The sequence below is a fragment of the Tamandua tetradactyla genome, chromosome 2, assembly GCF_023851605.1.
Source record: "Tamandua tetradactyla isolate mTamTet1 chromosome 2, mTamTet1.pri, whole genome shotgun sequence".
Lineage (NCBI taxonomy): Eukaryota > Metazoa > Chordata > Mammalia > Pilosa > Myrmecophagidae > Tamandua > Tamandua tetradactyla.
The window spans coordinates 151,184,404-151,207,239 of NC_135328.1; the positions used below are offsets into that span (position 1 = coordinate 151,184,404).

The 22,836-nt window shown below is 38.9% G+C and overlaps 1 protein-coding gene and 1 pseudogene across 7 annotated transcripts in view; one reads left to right on the forward strand and one right to left on the reverse strand.

The window, feature by feature from the left end:
- The window catches only part of TULP4 (TUB like protein 4), a 422,942-nt gene that overhangs the window by 133,123 nt on the left and 266,983 nt on the right, over positions 1 to 22,836 (forward strand). The window lies entirely within an intron of this gene.
- LOC143674067 (poly(rC)-binding protein 2 pseudogene) lies at positions 4,089 to 5,652 on the reverse strand (annotated as a pseudogene).

A 22,836-nucleotide genomic window follows, 5' to 3' on the forward strand; every position in this document is an offset into this window, starting at 1 on the left:
TTGCTTGCCAAATTCGAGAAAGCTAAAGCTCTGAGGCACCTTTTGAGGTTGAAAAAGATGATTTTACCTGTCCTAAAATCAATCATGAGATTAATGTATCAAGTTTAGAAGAGACTTATTTTCTTAACTCTCTCTCTCATTTTACAAAAAAATATGTACATAGTAATTAGGTGATTTATGTACTGACAAAGAGGGTTAGAACTCTTATTTTCTTACTCTGTCAAATACTTATGAACTACTTACCTTGTAGAGAGTAAAGTTGTGGAGTATCTGTGACTTTGTGAAGAGCAACCGTGCTTCTCTGTGGAAAACCTTCAGCAGTACTTTCAGAAGCTCATTTATATGTGGATATCTTTTACATTCTGAGATGTGTCATTAAACGTTCTGTTTAATACGTTATCTCAGTTCCTTTTATTTTCCTCTATAGTTCAGTCCTCCATCATTTTGTTGGACAGTTATGGAATTGGTGGTGGGGGGAAGTTCCCTTTCCATTACTTAAGGCTGGTTGTTGGGTGTATACCAATAGTACTATTGCTGGGCTATAGGACAACTTGATATTTATTTTCCTAAGGAATTGCCAAATTGTCTTCTATGGTGACTATACCATTACATATTCCCACTAGCATTGCATAAGTGTCCCAATTTCTCCACATCTTTTCCAACATTTTTGTTTTCCTGTTTGTTTAATAGTAGCCATTCTTACAGGTGTGAGGTGGTATCTCATTGTGGTCTTGATCTGCATTTCCCTTATAGCTAATGAAAATGAGCATCTCTTCATGTGCTTTTGAACCATCTGTATTTGCTCTTCTGAAAAATGTGTATTCATATCTTTAGCACATTTCATAATTGGGTTGTTTGTTCTTTTGTTGTTGAGTTGTATGATTTCTTTATGTATGCTGGATGTCAAACCTTTGTCTGATGTGTGATTTCCAAATATTTTCTCCTATTGAGTTGGCTCTTCACCTTTTTAACAAAATCTCTTGAGATGCAGAAGCATTTGATTTGAGTTCTAATTTATCTATTTTGACTTTTGTTGCTTGTGGTTTGGATGTAAAGTTTAGGAAGCTACTGCCTATTATTAGGTCTTGAATGTCTCTCCCTATGTTTTCTTCGTGAAGCTTTATGGTGCTAGTTCTTATATTTAGGTGTTCGATCCACTTTGCGTTAATATTTGTATACGGTGTAAGGTAAGAGTCCTCTTTCATTCTTTTGGCTATTGATATTCAGTTCTCCCATGCCCATTTATTGAAAAGGCTATTTTGTCCCAGTTCAGTGAATTTGGGGGCCTTGTCAAAAATTAATTGACCATAAATTTGGTGGTCTATTTCTGCACTCTTGATTTAATTCCATTTGTCAATATTTCTGTTTTTGCAAGTACCATGCTGTTTTGACCACTGTGGCTTTATAGTAAGTTTTAAAGTCAGGAAGTGTTAATCCTCCCACTTTGTTCTTCTTTTTTAGGATGCTTTTAGCTATTTGGAGTCTCTTTCCCTTCTAGATGAATTTGGTAACTACCTTTTCCAAGTCTTCAAGTAGGTTGTTCAAATTTTGATTGGTACTGTGTTGATTCTGTAGATCAATTTGGGTAGAATTGACATCTTAACTGTATTTAACCTTCCTGTCCATGAACACGGAATGTCTTTCCATCTATTTAGATCTCCTTTGATATTTTTTAGCAATGTTATGTAGTTTTCTGTGTACAAGTCCTTTACGTCCCTAGATGCATTCATTCCTAGGTACTTGATTCTTTTAGTTGCTATTTCGAGTAGAATTTTTTTCCTTAATTGACGCCTCAGTTAGGGCATTGCTTGTGTAGAGAATTGTTACTGATTTTTCACACTAAGTTTATATCCTGCCACTTTACCGAATTTGTTTATTAGGTCAGTTAACTTTGTTGTAGATTTCTCAGAATCTTCCAAGTATAGTGTGTCATTTGGAAATGATGAAAGTTTTACTTCTTCCTTTCCAATTTGGATGCTGTTTATTTCTTTTTTCCTGCCTGATTGCCCTCGCTAGAACTTCTAGTACAAGGTTGAGTAATAGTGGTGACAGAAGACATCCTTGTCTTGTTTCTGATCTTAGCTGGAAGGCTTTCAGTCTTTCTCCATTGAGTGTGATGGCTGGCTGTGGGTTTTTCATATATGTCGTTTATCATATTGAGGAAGTTACCTTTGATTCCTATCTTTTGAAGTGTTTTTATCAGAAAAGAATGTTGAACTTTGTCGAATGCTTTTTCAGCATCAGTCGAGATGATCATGTGATTTTTTTTCCCTTTCGATTTGTCAGTGTGTTATATTCCATTAATTGATCTTCTTGCATTGACTCATCCTTGCATTCCTCGTGTAAACTCCACCTGGTCATGGTGTATAATTCTTTTAATGTGGTGTTGGTTTAGATTTGCTAGTATTTTGTTGAGAATTTTTGCATCTGTATTCATTAGGGAGATTGGTCTGTAGTTTTCCTTTCTTATGGTGTCTTTACCTGGTTTTGGTATTGAAGTGATGTTAGCTTCATAAAATGAGTTAGATAGTATTCCTTTTTTTCCTCAGTTTTTAAGAAAAGTTTGAGCAGAACTGGTGTTAGTTCTTTTTGGAATGTTTCATAAAATTGCCCTGTGAAGCTGTCTGGCCCTGGGTTTTCTTTGTAGGAAGATTTTTGGTGACTGATTGAATCTCATTACTTGTGATTAGTTTGTTGAGATCTTCTGTTCCTTCCTGAGTCAGTGTAACTTGTTTGTGTATTTCCAGGAATTTGTCCATTTCCTCTAAGTTGTCTAGTTTGTTGTCATACAGTTGTTCATAGTGTTATCTTATGATTTCTTTCATTTCTTCAGGGTCAGTGGTAACGCACCCCTTCTCATTTCTGATTTTGTTCATTTCCATACTCTCTCTTATTTTCCTTGTCAGTGTTGCTATGGCCCATCAATTTTATTGATTTTTTTCAAAGAACCAACTTTTAGTTTTATTGATTCTTTCTGTTGTTCTTTTATTCTCCCATTCATTTAACTCAAATCTTTGTTATTTTTCTTCTTCTGTTTGCTTTGGGGTTAGTTTCTCAAGTTCCTTCTCAAGTTCTTCCATGTGAGCAGTTGACTCCTCAATATTTGTTCTTTCTTTTTCTTTTTCTTTTTTTGTTTTGTTTTGTTTTGTTTTGTTTTATTTACTGTTTACACATTTTTCACTTGAGAGAAGGGAAGCTAAGGCTGGGTCCTTCCCTCTGAGGTTTCTCAGGTGGCAATTGTAGCTCATTCTTTATTCCTCCATTTCTCTGCCCAAACCATGGCTGGGGGATTTAGGGAACTGATAGCATGTAATGGCTGAAGGATTGGGGTGCTAAACAGATCCCTGTTTTGACCCCAGATTCTGACTGGGGTGAGGACTGTCATTGTAACCCCTGTGAAGTACCTTGAAATATAACCACTCCATGCAGGCCCAGCTGTTGAGGGTTTTCTTGCTCAATGAATGGGGTAGCATACATAGTAAGTAGAACAGTATCTGAGGACTTTGGACAAAATTTCCATTTTTATGGTTCTTTTTTTTACTGCCTAAATGAGTATCATCTCAAGGCCCCAAACTACTAAAGTTATCCATGTAAATGGCAGCAGGAATACTTTTCTAAATTAATTTAATTAAAAACAAGAAAATAAAAATTTTAGTTTATAATTTGCACACTTGGATTAAAAGAAGAGTTCCCATAACTTGAGTATCAACTGGATACACGTACTATTGCTTCCACGTGCATGTGTTATCTGCATCCTGCAACCCCTAGGGAAGATGCAGTGCTTGTTTACCATTTTGCAGAGGCAAGTTCCAAAAAAGATTAATCCCCAATGTTTGGGACATGTTTTTACAAGGGCCAACCAAGTGCACAGTCAGCTTGCTATAGCTATTAGGTCAACTTTCAAGCAAAGGCAGGATTTCAAGGGAAAATAGGATCAAGGGTCATAAAAAAAATGGAGTGGTGGTAAAACAGAAGAAAACATCTTAATTGGAATAAAGGATTCTGTTAAAAACCTAAGCAGGGTCCTTGTGCTTTGAGATATAAAAGCTACAAAAACAGCAACACAAAAGGAATAAAACCCACATGAATCACTGTGGCATCCAGTTTCTATTCACAAAGAAAAAGCTCCAGTTCATCTTTTAATTTTTTTTTTGAAAAATTCCTGACATTACAGAACTAAACTGAAATGTATTAATATTCCACTCTTACATTTCCATGACAAACAGAAAAAAAAAAATTCATGAGCCAAAACAAAACAAAAAAACAGGGAAAAGCTTATAAAACTAAATATGGATCTCAGCATTAACAGCTGAACAGAGAAAGGAATTAAAACGCTTTAATTAAAAAATCACGAGTGGATGGTAAAGTGTGTAGAAACTGAAAATTTACAAAGTATTTAAAACCTGAAATTGCTTGACTGTTCAGAAACTACACAGATGGATCATGGGTGGTGGTGAACAGCAGAAAGGGATTATGGATGAATCTGCATTGTTCTAGCTGCTCCCCATGCCACCCGTCTCCGAGGAAAGCCTGACATTGATTAGATACTGAGCCAGGCTAATGCTGGCAGCAGATCCAGTGATGGTAACCTGCCTATCAGTAGATCCTTCCACTGGGTTCGCAATTTTGATCTGCGCCCCAGACATCTGACGGATCTCATTGATTTTGGCGCCTTGACGCCCGATTATGCAGCCAATCAAATCATTTGGAATGGTGAGTTCATGAGAAGTAGTCTGAGCAGATGCATCCAAACCTGCCCAATAGCCTTTCACCTCTGGAGAGCTCGATTCAATGCCACTGAATCCGGTGTTGCCATGCGTCATAGGAAAATGAGACTGTTGCATTGCCAACTGGTGCAGCTTGGTCAAATCTGGCTGTGGGATGGCATACTGTCCTTGAATGGTATAGGCCTGACCACCTGCAAAGATGACCGGAGAACTGGACGGCTTGGGCCGGTATGGGATGGTCACGCCCTTCGGGGGGGACTGGGAGAGAGTCTCCAACATGACCACGCAGGTCTGTTTGACACATTCAATGATGGATTGCGGAATACCAGCAATAGTGATGGCCTGCTCAGTCGAGTTGGGGAGCATATCCCCTGCCACCTGGACCTGAGCCCCTGTACTCTCTCGTATTTCCTTGATCTTGCAGCCACCTTTTCCAATGAGAGAGCCACACTGACTAGCAGGGACCACCAGCCTCAGGGTGACTGGGGGTCTACTGGCAGCTGTGCTATTGGTCATAGAGTTGCTGATGTCCTCTTCCAGTTTATCAATGATTATAGCAAAGGCTTTAAAGATGGCGTTAGTGGGTCCAGCCAAAGTGATAATTCTCTCAGGACAATTCCCTTCTGAGATGTTGATCCGTGCACCACTCTCTTCACGCATCTTCTTAACTGATTCTCCTTTCTTTCCGATGATACTGCCAACTTCCTTTCCATGCATAAGTAGCCGGATGGTGAGAGTGACATTTAATCCACCTTCAATCACACCGGTGTCCATGTCGAGCAGTGTGCTAGGGAGCTGGACTTTGAGTGGTCAAGTCTTTGGTCACTGGTGGGGGTGAAAGCCAAAAACTGCAGGCGCGAGGCGACTGTGGGGAAAAGGGGAGCGGGCGGGAAGGGGAAGGGCGGGAGGCCGGGGGCGGAACAATAGGGGCAGGCGGGAAGGCGAGGGGGGCCCCGCGGGTGGGCGGAGGAGGAAGGGGGGTGGAGGAGGAGGAGGAGGAAGGGGGAAAGAGACCCCGGGGCGGGTGGAGGGTGGCGGAGGGCGGGCGGACGGGAGAGGGCACAGGCTACAGCTGCTCCGGCTGCTGCCTCTGCTGGTCTGGGCCTTTCTTTTTCTTTTTAGTATAGGCACTAAAGGCAATAAATTTCCCTCTTAACACAGCCTTTGCTGCATCCCATAAGTTCTGATATTTTGCATTCTTGTTTTCATTCATCTCCAGATAGCTACTGATTTTCTCTAGCAATTTCTTCTTTGACCCACTGGTTGTTTACAAGTATGTTATTTAATCTCATTGTATATATGAAAATTCTCGTTCTTTTGTGGTTATTGATACCTACCTTCATTCCGTTGTGACCAGAGAAAGTGCTTTGAATGATTTCAGTGTTTGTTCTAGTTTACTAGCTGCTGGAATGCAATATACTAGAAACAGAATGGCTTTTAAAAAGGGGAATTTAATAAGTTGCTAGTTTACAGTTCTAAGGCCGAAAAAATGTCCCAGTTAAAGCAAGTCTATAGAAATGTCCAATCTAAGGCATCTAGGGAAAGATACCTTGGTTCAAGAATGTCAGTGAAGTTCATGGTTTCTCTCTCAAGTGAAAGGGCACATGGCGAATATGGTCAGAGTTTCTCCCTTGGCTGGAAGGGCACATGGTGAACACAGTCAAGGTTGCTCTCTCATTTGGAAGGGCACATGGTGAACATGGTGTCATCTGCTAGCATCTTCTCCTGGCTTCCTGTTTCATGAAGCTCCTTGGGAGGTATTTTCTTTCTTCATCTCCAGTGGTTGCTGGCTGGTGGACTCTGCTTGTCATGGCTATGTTGTTCTGCTCTGCTCTCTCTAAATCTCCTCTGTTCTCCAAAATGTTTCCTCTTTTATAGGACTCCAGAAACTTATCAAGACCCACCCAAATGGGTGGAGACATGTCGTCACCTAATCCAGTTTAACAACCACTGTTGATTAAATCACATTTCCAGGGAGATGATCTAATTACAGATTCAAGCATATAGTATTGAATAGGGATTATTCTGTCTTTACAAAATGGAATTAGGATTAAAACATGGCTTTTCTAGGATCCATACATCCTTTCAAACCAGCACAGTGTTTTTAAATTTATAAAGACCTATTTTGTGCCTCAGCATATGAATTATCCTGGAGAATGTTCTGTGACTTCTAGAGAAGAATGTATATCCTGGTGTTTTGGGGTGTAATGACCTATATATATATATGTTTTAGGTCTAATTCATTTATCAAGTTTTTCCACTTCTCTACTTCCTTGTTGGTCTTCTGTCTGGTTGTTCTGTCTATAGAGGAGAATGGTATATTGAAGTCTCCTGCTATTATTGTTGAAACATCTGTCACCCTCTTCAGTTTTGCCTATGTCTGTTTCATGTACTTTGGAGCTTCTTGATTGGGAGCATAAACATTTGTGATTGTTATTTCTTCTTGGTGAATTGTCCCTTTTATTAATATATAGTGTCCTTGTCTCTTATGATGTCTTTACATTTAAAGTCTATTTTGTCCAATATTAGGTTTAGCTACTCCTGCTTTCTTTTGGTTACATCTTGGCATGTGTTCTAGTTTGCTAGCTGCCGGAATGCAACACACCAGAGACGGACTGGCTTTTAATAAAAGGGGATTTATTTTGTTAGTTCTTCAGAGGAAAGGCAGCTAACTTTCCACTGAGGCTCTTTCTTACATGGAAGGCACAGGATGGTCTCTGCTGGTCTTCTCTCCAGGCCCTTGGGTTCCAACAACTTTCCCCGGGGTGATTTCTTTCTCCATCTCCAAAGGCCTGGGCTGAGTTGCAAGTGCTGAGATGAGGAATGCCGAGCTGCTTAGCAGTGCTACGTTGCAATCTCTGATTTAAGCACCAGCCAATTAAGTCAAACATCACTCATTGCAGCAGACACGCCTCCTAGCTGACTGCAGATGTAATTGGCAACAGATGAGGTTCACGTACCGCTGGCTTATGTCCGAAGCAACAAGACTAGGTATGCTCACCTGGCCAAGTTGACAACTGAATCTAACTAACACAGCATGGAACATCTTTTTCCATCCTTTGAGTTTCAATTTGTATCCTTGTGTCTAAAATGAGTCTCCTTTAAGCAGCATATATCAGGATTATATTTCTTAGTCCATTCTGCTAATCTGTATCTTTTAATCAGTAAGTTTAGGCCATTAACATCAAATTTATTACTGTAAAGGCGTTTCTTGAATCCACCATCTTATCTTTTGTGTTTTATTTGTCAGATCAGTATATTCTTTTACCTCTTTCTCTTTTTATCCTTTAATTTATCCTTACTGGTACTCTTCAGTTCTATATGCCCTCCTTTAGGCCGCCCTCTCCTGTCTTTTTTTTCAACTGGCAGAACTCCCTTTAGTCTTTCTTGTAGGGTTGGTCTCTTGTTGACCAGTTTTTTCAGCATTTGTTTGTGGGTGAAAATTTTAATCTGTCCTTTAGTTTTGAAGGAGAATTTGGCTGAGTACAGAATTCTTGGCTGAAAGTCTTTCTCTCAGAATCTTAAATGTGTCATACCACTGCCTTCTTGCCTCCATAGTGCCAGTTGAGTAGTCTGAACTCAGTCTTGTGTGGTTACCCTTGTATGTAGTAGATTGTTTTTCCTTGCCACTTTCAGGATTTTCTGCTTTGCTTCAACATTTGACAGACTGATTAGTGTGTTTCTTGGGGAAGGCCTATTCGGATTTACTCTATTTAGAGTTTGTTGGACTTCTTTAACTTGTTTATTTATGTCCTTTATAAGGGTTAAGAAATTTCCCTCCATGATATCCTCAGCTAAACTTCCTAGCCCTTTACTCTTATATTCTCCACTGGGACACCAGTGATTCTTGTACTTTTGAACTTGGCTTTGACCATCATTTCCCCGAGATCCAATTCAGATTTTCCATCTTTTTTTTGCCATTTGCTGTTTTGAGTGTTTGAAATCAGTTGTCCTATTCCTCTAGTTAACTTATTTTTATTTCTGCCTCTTCAAATCTACTGTTGTGTGTCTTTAGTATGTTTTGATTTGGTCTGTGGCATCTTTAATCTCTGTGATATCTGCTGTTCTTTAATTTATTCTTTCAAATTCCTCTTTATGCTTGTCTAGTATCTTCTTGATCTCCTCATCATTAAGAATTCCATTTATTTTATTTAGTAGAGTTATATGAACATCTTTGATTAGTTGTTCCAACATCTGTGTCTCCTCTGGTATTTTAATATGGTCATTAGGCTGGGCTGTATCTGTCTGTATCATGATGTGATTAGTGATCTTCTGTTGAATTGATTGGTTTACTTTGGAAATTAATATCCTTCAGTAGTCTAAAGCCTTCTATTTGCTGAATGTATGTGATGCAGGTTGCGGGGCAGGGCACAGCATTGTGGTGATGTGCTGCAGGTATAGATGCAGGTAGGAGATGCTATGATGATGCCTGTGAGTGTGGGCACCCAGCAGCAGGGAGGGTATGGCTGTGTGGGTGAACAAGTTTGGGGGGTGGGACCCTGGTGTGTGTTGGCTCAGGGTGCAGGGCTCTTTGAATGCATGCACGGAGCTCAGGGCAGTGGGTCAGTGTTGCTCTTTCATAGGCTGGGGGCGGATGTAACCTGGCTGCACCAGTCAGCACTTGCCCAGAACAGTGGAGTGTGACTGGAGGCCACGTACATGCTCAGATCTGGGAGGGCTGTAAACTGATGTATATGGGTGAGAGCTCAGGGGTGATGGGGTGGGCTTGCATGACTGTCTGGGCTGGGAATGGGTGTATCCTGGGTATGGAGGTAAGTGCCCACTGCCTTTATGCACTGGCAGCTGCCTGCAGGGGTCAGAGAGGATGATGTAGTGCTTGGAAGGGGTGGGATGAGACTGCATTTGTGGAGGCGAGGTGGGTTAGGCTGGGGCCACTGTTGGCGTGTGGGTGTGGTACAGGAACGTGTGTGGGGTGTTGGCAGGGCAGCGGTGCTTGGAACCCGGGGAGAGGGCAGCAGGTGATAGGGTTCAGGTGCATGGGGTGTGGGGTGAGTTGTGGGTCCTGGGGTGCGCTGGCGAGGATAGCATGTTCAAGGAATGTGGCTTGGCTTATTTCCCAGTCCCCATCTCCCCTTCCATGCACTCCTGAGGGCTCTGGGCTCCCGCATTAGTCTGTTTGCATCACCCAGGTGGTCTCTTGGTTCTCTGCTTCTCAGTTCCTCAGCTTTTACAACTGAGGCCCCTCTCTGTGGTTGTTCAGGAGACTCTCCCAGGTCACTTATATCCCGGAATCACCTTCTCCCATCCCTTCTCTAGGTAGGTGTTCATGGAACAGGGGTGAACTCAGTCTATCGTATTCTCCCATCTTTCTGGAACCCAATTTTTCTAATACTTAATTTTAATCGAATAATGCAAAGAATGCCATCATGTGGATATTTCCTGACTTACGTAATTAATCTTCTGTTTTTTTGTAGAGTTTATTTTTGGTATTTGCCATTTATGGGTAATGTTTTATTGAATCTGCTTGTTCATAAATTTATGTGCAAATTTCTGGTTATTTCTTTAAAACAAATTTCTAGAGGTGGCATTGGTTTTGACTTTCTGTATGTGTTTGAGAAACACAAACTGCTATAACAAATTTGTAATGATCTAAGAAGTTTCTTTCTCATTCACTTGAGAATGCAATATGGGTGTTCTGGTAGCAAGTAACATACTCTCGTGTGATGATTCAGGGAACCAGGCTTCTACCATTTTGTAGCTCTGTACTCTGCTAGGGCCTCAGTTTTCTCCTTATTGCTGGGGGAAAGGAAGAGAGAGTAGAGAAGGCATATCCTCTTGAAAACCCTAGCCTATAAGTAACACATATGACTTCTGCTCACATTCCGTTGGCAGGTAATAGTTGTGTGACCAAACACAATGCAAGGGAGGCTGGGAAATGTGTTCCCTGGCTGGATACACTTTTGGGGGCTTAGCTAGCCATCTCTGTACCCTTCCCTTCATATTCCCTTAAGACAACAGCAGTAGTCATGGAGATTTTCTTATGTTTAATTTGTCAGTGGATAAAAATACCCTGTTCTTAGGTGTCATCTCATCTGGATTTCTTTTGCTTTTGCTTTTTCAAGCACTTTGCTTTTGTAGTTTTTCCATCTCCTATTATGCTCTATCTCTCTAGTCTAGTAATGTGGCCTGGAATTGCCCATCATTAAAAACAAACAAAAAAACGTCTTTGATCCTGTATACCTCCCCATTTCTATTTCCTCTGTTCAGTAAAACTTACTAAAATATTGGTCTGTTCTAATACTCTTAACTTCTTTAAGAAGTTTGCGATTTCATTTAGCTTTTAAAATGTCCATTTACCCTTTAGTGCATTTGAGTGTGGTTTCTTTCCCATTCTACTGAGATGTCATATTCCCCTTGACCTTACATTGTCAAACCTATAGTTCACTTTGTTGTACTTGAAATCTCAGTGGCATTTGGCAGAGTTCATATGTTTTCTAATGCTTTTCCAGGACACCACACTCGCCTAGTTTTCTCCTTACCTCTCTGGCCTCTACTTTCCACCCTTTGCTTTTTCTGCCCTTTTAATTCCTCTCATCTATAAATATTGGAAGACCCCAGGCATGCATCTTTTTCTTGATTATCTAGCTAGGTGGTCTTTAAAACCATCTATATGCTGATGACTCCAAAATTTATCTATTCCCTGCTAGCTCCTCTAGTTCCAGACTCCATTCCTGACTTGATAAATGAGATAGTTTTGACATCAGTCAATAAGCATTTCAAACTCTGGGTCATGCAAACAGTATTTGTTTTCCCACTGCTTTTTAGCCACCATGCCTGTTCCACCCTCAGTCTTCTCCATTTCAGTAAATGGCATGAAGTCCACCTAGTTAGTCAGGCTTTCAACTCAGAAATCTCCCTGCCCTTTTTTTGTTCCCAAATGTAATTCATTAGCAAGACTCCCACTCTATTCAACTTCCACATACTAATGAAACATGGCTACTTCTCTCCTCCTTCTTTGCCACTGTGCTAGTTATAGTACAAGCCCCCTTCCATCTTCTTACTTAAAATCTGTTAATCCCATTGTGGAAGACTCTGCTTAACAGTGTAACCTGTGTGGTGAGGATGGGGCTGGTGAACAAGGTGAGATGGGGTATTAGACTGGACTCTGGATAGCTTTGTCATATTGTTGATGGATTTAGCAGATATGAGGCTATGCCTGTTTTTCCCATATGTAATCCTCAATTCTCCAGGAAGGGAGATGGCCCTAACCTCCATAGACTAGATCTTTTGTTTTATTCTCTCTCCCCTCTAAGCCTACACTTGGACATTGCCTTGCTGACTTTTTCTTTTCTCTCTCAGTCAGAGCCCTGTGAATGCTTTGTTACGTTTCACTTTAGCTAAGTAATTACCCTGTTACTGTCTGTTTTCTTCCAGTGGTTTCCTCTTCAAGGATTAGCTGTCCTGTCTTGACCTACTGTGTCGTAGCTTGAAAAAATGTATTTTATATATTCCACCTTTATTTGTTCATCTTCTAGCATTTTAAAAGGCCATTTCTTTCATACTTGAGGCAAAGAGGTCCTGGTAGCATCCTTGAGGTAGTGCTAGAAACAAACAAAAACTTAAAATCATCTCTACTCTAGGAGGTTGGGTCAATTCAAGGAAAAGAAAAAAAGAATCTTGCATAGCTTATTTGGATGACTATCCTTCTACCTCTTAAGAGGAAAGTACCTTTAGTTATCCCTTTCTCCATTTGTATTTTGGTTAAGTCCAAGGAGGAAGCTATGGGTTGTTCAGGGAATTAAGATTAAAGTTTGCCAGAGATTTTTGTAATGAAGATTATTATTATTATATAATAATCAAAAATATGGGTTGTGAAACCAAAACCCCTAAGACTTTCCCATACTTTTTTTCAGATAAACTTTTAGTGTATTAAGAGTGAAGAAAATAATGGAGACCTACCTAATTTTGTATCCTAGAAAAGAATTTTAAAAATTGACATGTACTACTAGAGTTTGGCGGATGTTTCATTTCTGTTTTCTAGCTTTATTTTTAAAGATTTACTGGGTGGGAAAAATGAAATAAAAGGATTTTTGTATTGAGACTCATAAAATGGAGAAGTAAGTGAATGAAGTAAACTTGATTTAACAAATTGTTGTAATAACATATATAACAAAATTTGCCATTTTAAAGAATAATTTATCAGTTTTAGTTGTGGTAAAATAGAAATAGCTTAAAAATAATTTAACCCACTTTAAGTGGACAGTTCTTTGACATTAAGTACATTGGCAATATTGTATAACTCACCATGTATTAATTAGGGTTCTTTAGAGAAACAGAACCACCAGGACATATATATATATATATATATATATATATATATATATATATATATATATATATATATATATAAATATAAGATTTATAAAAGTGTCTCACGCAACCATGGGAATGGTAGAGTCCAAAATCCATAGGGCAGGCTGTGAAGCTGACAGCTCCAATGAAGGGTCTTGACCAACTCCACAGGAGAGGCTTGCTGGCTGAAGAAGCAGTGTAAAAGTCTCTTTCCACCCTTGAAATCCTCTAACTGATTGGATTATCTTATTGTGGGAGGCACGCCTGAGTTGATCCCAGGTGTAATCAGCCACAGATGCAGTCAATTGACTGATAATTTAACATACCAGCCTTCCAGTTTATCAGCCAGCCACAAATTATCCTTGTAGACAACTGGGCATGATCACTTGGCCAAGTTAACACCAGAACCTAGCCATCTCACACCGCTATCTCTTTCAAGACTGTTTTCATCATCCCACACCCAGACTCATACTCATTTAGTAGTAACTCCACATTCTCCCCTGCCCCACCCCTGGTAACCGCTATTTTGCTTTCTGTCACTATGAATTTGATTATTCTAAGTATTTCGTGTAGAAAAATCATATGATATTTATCCTTTTATGTCAAGCTTATTTCATTCAACATGGTGTCTTCAGGCATCAGGTAATGTTGTAGCATGTACCAAGTACTTCAGGTTTTTTTAGGTCTGAATAACATTCCAGTGTATGTATATACTACATTTTATTTATTCTTTCATTCATTGATGGATGCTTGGATTATGTCCATCTTTTGGCTGTTGTGAATAATGTTGTGGTGAGCATTGGTATATAAATATCTGTCTGGGTCTCTAATTTCAGTTCTTTTGGTTATATACCTAGGAGGGGAATTACTGGATCATATGGTAATTCTAGGTTCAACTTTGTGTTGAATTGCTAAACTGTTTGCCCGCACTCAGGAAGGTATTCTTGATTGTGTTTTATAAGTTCATTCGGTCCTGCTCACTTCCATCTAAGTCAACAGCATCTGACTCCTGACATCTAGATACATGTGGAGCCATAAATGACCTTTTAACAGCGAGACTTTTAGATAGAAACATACAAATGGATCCATAGTCCATTGAGCAGTGGGTCTCAGACTATAACAGGTACTTTATGTCTGAAGGTGATGGAAATCATTCTCTGGAATATTGCATAGGATGGAGTGGGGAGGGTGTAGGAAGAACATGAGAGTTTGTTCTGTGAAACAGTTTGGTATTTCTAATTGGGCCCGCCCACATGCTTGATTCTGAACTTCCAAAACAAATATGCCTGTGTCTTTTGCCCAACGTTGTACTGTTGGGTGTTTTTATTTTACCTTCTGGCAATTATTTTACCTTCTGGCAACCCACATTTGGTTTCTTTTCCTCTTTGTTGCTGTTTTATGGAATTCTGACTGACATTTGTTGTTTTTCCCACTTGGCCTAGTTAGATTTGATCTCCTAAAATACAGAGGAAATTGTCTCTGCCTGGGAATCTTTCTTTATCCTGAAATAATCCCCCTTTTCAAGTTCATTTCCAGCCTTTTTTTCCCCTCCCTATATATCATCCCTGTAACAGTGTTTAAAGAAAATAGCAATTTTATCTAACTCTATACTTCTCTTTGTTTCTTAAAATTTTAGAGTTTAAAGCAAAATTCATTAATCAGAACCTTAAAATAGAAAAAAAAAATAGCATTGGAAGCACCATCATGTCAATAAGGTCTATTTTGTAAATTCCTTGGTAGCAGAAATAAATGTTTAATGGCTTTGTTTATATGACACTATGAATTAGTGTTTAGACTTGCGAAGCTGATTTTGTCCATCAAGGTTTGAAAACAAAAGCTTAAAAGCTATCTATTGTCTCTCCATTCACTTGATATTTTCATGATTTTAGGTTTTAGTTTTTCTGTTCTTCAGGAAAGTCACTACACATGGCATTTGTGGCTAATTAGAGAATTACTTAAACAGCATGACCAAAGATCTGTTTCTTGTCCCCCACTTGTTGTTTACATATTGGGTATGTGATAGTGGGCCCCTTTTGTATTTTTGTCCTAGATCCAGAAATGTCTGGGGCTTTTCTTCCCAAGGAAACTGATTAGCCACATCTCAAGTGCCCATTTGCCACATGTCGTTAGGCTACCACATTGGTCTGCACAGTTGTAATTCCATTTCTTTTTGAGGGTAGGAGGAGAGCTGCATGCATACTCCAGGGAGCTTATTAATGCATGTCTTAGAACCTTGGATAAAAGGCATTTAAAAAACCTTTTTGTTGGAAATATTTTCAGCCTTAGTAAAAGTTGCAAGAAACTGCAAAGAACACAATTTTTACTCAAATTCACATATTGTTTACACTTTGCCTAGTTTGTCATTTGTGCTCATGCTTGTCCTCCCTCCCTCTCTCCCTTCTTCCTGCTCTTTCTCCTCCTTCTCCCTCTCCCTCTCCCTTCGTGTATGTGTATTTGTATATTTTTTCCCTTAGCCATTTGAGAGTATATGTCATCATCCTTTACCTTGAAATACTTCAGTATATAATTCCTAAGAACATTCTCTTTATATAAACACTGTAATGCAGTTATCAGTTTATCAACTTCAGGAAATTTAACATTGATTCAATTCGTGAATCTGTTGTCCATATTCCACTTTTGTCAGTTGACCAAATAGCAAAAAAAAAAAAAAGCTTTATTTTTTTGCTCTAGTGCAGGATCCAATTTAGGATCACATACTGTATTTAGTTATTGTTTATCTTTAGGTCTTTTTAATCTGGCAATTTGGCACAGTTGTTCAAGTCTTTTTTTTTTTTCCCCTCTTTCATGATTTTAACATTTAGAAGAATACAACCTCTCTGCCTACTTTAATATAATGTTCCATATTTTGGGATTGCCTGATTTCGATATTAGATCCAGATTAATCATCTGCAGTTGGAACACTACATAAGTGATATCTTTCTCAGAGTATCACTTGTGGAGGTACATGGTATCTGTCTGTTCCTTGTTGGTGATGTTAATTTTGATTGCCTGATTTCGATATTAGATCCAGATTAATCATCTGCAGTTGGAACACTACATAAGTGATATCTTTCTCAGAGTATCACTTGTGGAGGTACATGGTATCTGTCTGTTCCTTGTTGGTGATGTTAATTTTGATTGCCTGGCCATAGGATTGTCTCATTTTTCTACCAGATAGTTATGTTTTTTTCCCAATTGCATTGAATAGTCTGTGGGAAGACATTTTAAATCATGCAAATATCCTATTCCTTATCAAAATTACTTCCTTAGATGTAGTATCCATTGAATATTATTGTTCAAACCAATCTTTATCGTGATGGTCACAAAATGGTAATTTTCCAACATCAGTGATCCTCTGTAGAATGTTGGCAGTTGACCTTCTGTTATACACAGGAGTCCTCTGTTCTCCCTATTCATCTATACACATCCACTCATTCACCTACTTACCTACTATCAGTATGAACTCAAAGATTTCATTTTTTTTCAGTGTTTACTGTCCTTAGTTATTTGGATATAGTTATGCTCACTATGTCCCTTATTTGGCCAGTGGAAGCCCATTCAAGCTGGCTTATGTGTCTTTTTTGATACATCCCAATCACTGGAGTACTTTGCTTTCTGGCTTAATCATATAGTCCATAGTCATAGATGCCATTTATCATGTTGGGGAAATTTCCTTCTATTCCTGATGTTCAAGTGTTTTTACCCAGAAGGGTGCTTATTTTTGTCAAATGGCTTTTCTGCATCAGTCAAAATGATCATGTGGTTTCATTCCTTCAGTCTGTTAATGAGTATATCAGAGATAGAATTTTTGGTTGACAGTTTTTTCTTTCAGCAGTTTATATATGGCATCCCACTTCTTTCTGTCCTCCTTGGTCTTTGATGGTAAATCAGCACTTAATCGTTTTGAGGTTTCCGTGTACATAATGAGTTATGTCTTGATACTTTTGGGATTCTCTCTGAATCTGGTATTCCGTATTTTGACTATAATTCATGTGTCTTGGTGTGGATCTTTCAGTTTACTCTATTTGGAATTTGTTGAGCTTCGACGTGTATATCTTTTGCAAAATTTGGGAAGTTTGGGGCTATTTTTTCAATTATATTTTTTGCTCTTTCTCTTTCTCTTCTCTGCTTAGGACTCTCTTCTCTGTCTATAATGTATATGTTGGTATGCTTCATGGTGTCTTATGCCCTGTTAACTTTCCTTCATTCTTTTTTCTTTTAGCTTCTCACACTGAAAAATTTCAAGTTCAGTGATTCTTTTGCCTCTTCAAATATGATGTTTTATCTCTTTAGTGACTTTTTAATTTCCGTTATCCTGCTTTTTATTTCCAGAATTTTTTTTCAGTTTTAAAACTTCTGTTTATTGAATTCCTCCTTTTATTCAGGGATTGTTTTTAAGATTTTTTTAGTTCTTTGTTGATGTTTTCCTTCAGCTCATTGAAATTATTTAGGAGAGTTGACTCATTAAAGAATATTGCTGGTAAGAAAATCAACATATGCTTTGTTCTTGTTTTTATCCATGGCTCCCTTACAGCTAGACAGAATTAATTAGCACTATTAGATATGTCAGGAAGTTTTTATAATCAGGCAATTTTTCAGCTACTTCTGTCAATTGATAAGCTAAAGAACAGAGAGATTACCATTCAGGAAAAGTCAGAATTTCAGTCAGTGACAGACCTGGGAGTAACTGTTTTTTCTTCTTTAACTCGAATTTCTTGGTCTATTTTGAGTTAGTGCCTAAGACCAATCCATTCTTGTTGAATTCCTGTCTGTTAACTGGGTCCTTTTCTTTAGGGTGGTGTCTTCCTGATTTCATAAAGCATTTTTCTCAGAATCAAATCCAAGTCACATAACTGTCTTAGAACTCTATCCATTTTATCCCAGAGCTGAGATTATGTGGGTAGAGGGATTTAAGGCCTTAAAATTCCTTAACCTGTTCTCCCTGACCCAGACTGTGGAAAGATTTTGAATAGTGAATTCATCTCTGACAGACTAGTGCAGGTGGGGGACCTTAGAAAATAGGTCCTTCTCCTAACTTGTAAAACTAACTGCAGTGCAGTTCTTCCAGTAACTACCTGGAGTTTGGTCGGACTTCATAAGTTAAAGGCACAGACTTTTCTCACACCACATGGAGTTCACGGGTTCCCAGGCCACCTGTACTTATTAACTGGCTACAAATTTGGGGTTCCCATCACCCTCAGGTTCAGTAACTTTCTAGAATGACTCACAGAATTGAGGAAAGTGCTATACTTAAAATTACAGTTTTATGTTAGCAAAAAGAATATAGATCACGATTAGTGAAAAGAAGTCACATAGAGCAAGTTCTGGGAGAGTCTCAAAGGCGACTCTCTATGTCTTTTCCACATAGAGTCAAGATGCGTAATCTTCCTGACATATGGATGTGTATTACCAATCAGGAAAACTCTTATGCTTCAATGTCCATAGTTATTACTGGGATTTCATTACATAGACATGATTGATGTAATGAATGCATACGTTAATCTCCCGTCCTCCTTACCTCCCCAGTGCTCTTGCTTATAATGACTTAGCTCAAAATCCCAACCCTTAATCACATGTTGGTCTTGCTGGTTGGGCCAGCCCCCACCCTAACCTGAGTCATCTCGTTAGCATACACTGTCAAGTATGGTGGTGGTGGTGGGGGCACCATGAATAGCAAAAGACATTGCTATCACCCAAGGAATTCGAAAGATTTAAGTGATATCTTTCAGTACCTGGGACAAAGGCCAACCAAATGATCTGGGATGTGAAATATTTGAATTCCTTGTGTCATCTTCTGCCTGTTTTTATTTATTCATGTATCCCTCATCTACCTTACCCATTACTGAATAATTGAAATGCAATATTGCCATGATTCATTTGCTTTTTATAAAATGATAAAGAATGACAAAAGACAATTGGAAAAGCAGTAAGCAGATGCAGAGATGTCTCTTGAAAATTCCCAGCATGGAGTTGGGTATGGGCCTAGTGTGAAGGAAGCTTGAATTCTGTTCCAGTTCTAATGTTCACTGGATGAATATTAGCTAGCTACATTCTGACCTTTGATTTTCTTTATGTTAAAAATGAGGTGATCGTGGGCCGTGCAACAGCGGCTCAGTGACAGAATTTTCACCTGCCATGCCGGAGAGACCTGGGTTCGATTTCTGGTGCCTGCCTGTGCCAAAAAAAATAAATAAATAAAAGAAGTGATCTCTTAAGAACTTTACCAGCTCCAAGATTCTAAATTCTCCTGGTTACTTTTATTTTCTACTATTACTATATTTAATTGTGATTTCCCTGAAACTACTGAGCGCTTAAGAAGCTTTCCCCTCCCCCCCCCTTTTAAAATTCAAATGCTCACTTTGTTCTAAGAAATTCTTTTGTAATGTTATTGGTCTTAAAATATTGTCAGATAAATTGGCTGGTATTGACTGTTTATTTCATATTTTGTCATTTCTGTTTGAGTGTAAGTGCCATGGAAATAAGAACCTGCCCTTGGACCTTAAAATAAAAAGCTAAGTAGTGTATTTATTTTTCTCCTGCCCTCATTCTAGAGGGGAAATTAATTCTGGGGTTTTAGTGGCATTGAGGTGGACATTACTGTTTAAGCTTTATTTCTGTATAGATCACTATCTTTGTTTCATGGCCCTAAATTGTATACTTAATTAACTATGGCTACAGGTCATAAAACTCATTGTTGGGTGCAGAAAGAATTGCATGAAAGTATGACTTGATTCGCACAGATCCATCTCTACAACTTGAAAAACAACTCAAAATACAATAATGATTCATAATGAACCCATGTGGCTATTAGGACCCTTTTCCTCCCATGCTTTGCTGTCTCACTTGTATAATTGGATTTCCTTCATTTCTGAATAATAGAGAATTTAATTATTAAAAAGAAAATCCATTCTCAGCTGATAATGACAGTTATTAGGAACATTTGGCCCTGTTGTTGAGCAGCTATCTTATTTTCCTGATGTGGAAAAAAGAAGCCAATTAAATTTTCAAAGATGTGACCTGGAGCCAGTTGTTCCTCTCACAGTAGTTCACATCCCTTTTGTAATGATCAAAAGCACAAAACAATTCAGGTTGCAACATAACAGTCAATGGTTATCATAGACTTAACTTCATCTGGAGGGAAATACCAAGGCTTTCCTATAGTCCAAAATTCATTGATGTTGCATATATTTATAATGACTATTGTATATGAAGGCTTTTTTTCTAGAATAGATTATGCCCAGAAAGTCAACTTTTCATATTTTTTCCTAGTGAAGATGAATTGTGGCAATTGTTTTACTGTTAACATTTTCAAAATATAATTACCCAATGTAAAATACTTTGACCCTAAGTTTTCACTCAATTAATTTGAAAAAATATTAAGCATCTTCTTTGCGTTGCTAAGTAGTCTGATGCTAAGTGCTGTGGTATAGGGTGAACTAGATGAACACAATTTTAATTAATTGGTATATTTGATTACAGTATAGAAAACTTACATTAGCTTTAGCAGTTAATAAAAGGAACATACTAGCTCACAAAACTAAAGAGATCCAGAAGATACCTAGTTTGAGGCTTGGCTTGATCTACTAGGACCCAGTGCCTCTCCATCTCTCTGCTTCTCTCTGTGCCATTTCACTCTTCAGGTAGACTCTTTCAAATTGGCTTCCCTTGGCAACCTCAGGCTAATTGTCTCCCAAGTCTCATTTCAGTTGCAAATGAGACTGCTCTTCCCCAGCAGAAGTGCTGGGCTTGATTCTTATTATCCAGAATTAGTCATGTACCCAAACCTAACCCATTCTCTGTGACCAAAAGGAGGCAATGGTCTGATTGGTCAGGCCTACCTCATAGGCACACCTGAGCTAGGGGTGGATCGGGTCATCCCCCATCAAGCATGCAGACTTAAAAGAGGGAATGAATGGGGTAAGTGTTAAAAAACAACCAAGGTCCACCATACAGCCTCTGCCTTCATGCAACCCCCAACCTTGTGACAGACAAAATTTAAATAGCAATATTACAAAGAGTGGTGGTGCTGTGATAGAGAAAGTATGGGTGGTAAGGGAGCAGCTGACAGAAGCACATAAAGACAAATCATGCTTTTAAAATGTAATGAATAACAGAGTGGGCAGTGGTGGCTCAGTGGCAGGGTTCTCACCTGCCATGCCGGAGACCCGGGTGTGATTCCTGATGCCTGCCCATGCATAAAATAAAAAAAGTAATGAATAACAACAATCAAAGAGGAATAGACGTTTAAATTTATTTGTTTAAAGGCAACATGATTTGATGAAAGAACATTGCAATTAAACTTTATTTTGGAACATTCTCCTGTAACAGACTTATTGAAGTCTAAGTCGACATCTTATCAGCTATTTCTGGGCCAGGTCTGTGTTAGAAGAGTGCTGACTGAATTGTGAACAAGCAAGGCTGGGACTGTTAGTATTTCATCTTTGTGCTCTGCAGAATTGAATATATATATATATATATATATATATATATATATATGATATGTACCATAATACATTTACATATGATAGGGACAGGCCTAATATTTGTGACAGTTGATCAGTCACATGTCTGTTGCACCTTCTGGAGAGATAGAGATAGAGGCTGACAGGGAGAGGTCAGCAGGGAACTCTGATCATGACTCTGAGGCAGAGCATCAGGAACCTGAGAGGGACCAGGTGACGGAGGGACTCAGGGGTGGCGGAGGGTGCTTCTGATGGTGCTGTGGGTTTATTTCCTGAAGGAAGTGTGGCTTTTGAGGTAGACCTTAATTATGGCAAATTCCTCCTGACTCTGGGGCAAGACCTTGAAAATCCCCTTGGCTTGGAAACACTGCTTAAATGCCAGATCTGTGTAACTCCCCTTATTATGAATCCTGATGATTACTCTTCCTCTGGATTGGAGTGTTACTCATCCCAGTATAAAAGCAGAGTAAATTAATAAAGTGACCTTGTGTACATTTGACTAAGTGAGCTTGGTTAACATGATTCTGTTCCTGAGAGATGATTTGAGCTAGGTGTGGACAGAAGCAAAAGTGTGGGTCTGAATTGAGCCTCTTAACAATGAACTGCTGCCTGGACTGCTGGGGGCAGCAGGGCAGATAATTGTCCATTCTTAGGGACTTCCAACCTTGCTCTTTGAAACTAGAGTAGAAAATAGGGCATATTCAGGGGTCTGTAACTTCATTTGGTGGGAGTACACAGTATCTTGATAATTTTCTGACTAATGAAAAAATATTTTTCTGGAAAGTTTAGCAAAATTGTTTTCTTAGTAGTTAGCCATTAGAACCAACAAATCTGAAACAATATTGTAGACATTCTTATAGGGCCACTCGTAATTGCTGAGTGCAAATTATTAAGTCCCTATTGATTTGGTTCTGTTTTCCTAAGTTTGTCCCAGAGCATGCCTGGATGGGTTTCCTTCCCTCTTCCCCTCTACCAGTGTGTGCACCCATACTCTGCATGTATATACAGGGTGTGGGGGTAGGGACACACAAAAAAATGAGGTGAGAAAGTCATTGCTAGGATTATGCCTCTTAGAGGAAGAAGGTACTTGCACAAACTACCCCTGACCAAACCATCTCTTATGACCACAGTGGATCTAGAACATTTCATAATTGTGCTCCTATTTGCTTTCTTCTGGACCTATCCCTGAGGAGTCCCTCTTTTTAATGTGCCTTTTCTCTTATACTCAACAATATTATAAACGATGTCAATTTTTAAAGTTCCACTTAGTCCTACCCTTTCCATGAAGCACTGTGACTCGTTTGGTCTGGATGATTCCAGAGAGCTGCTTCAGC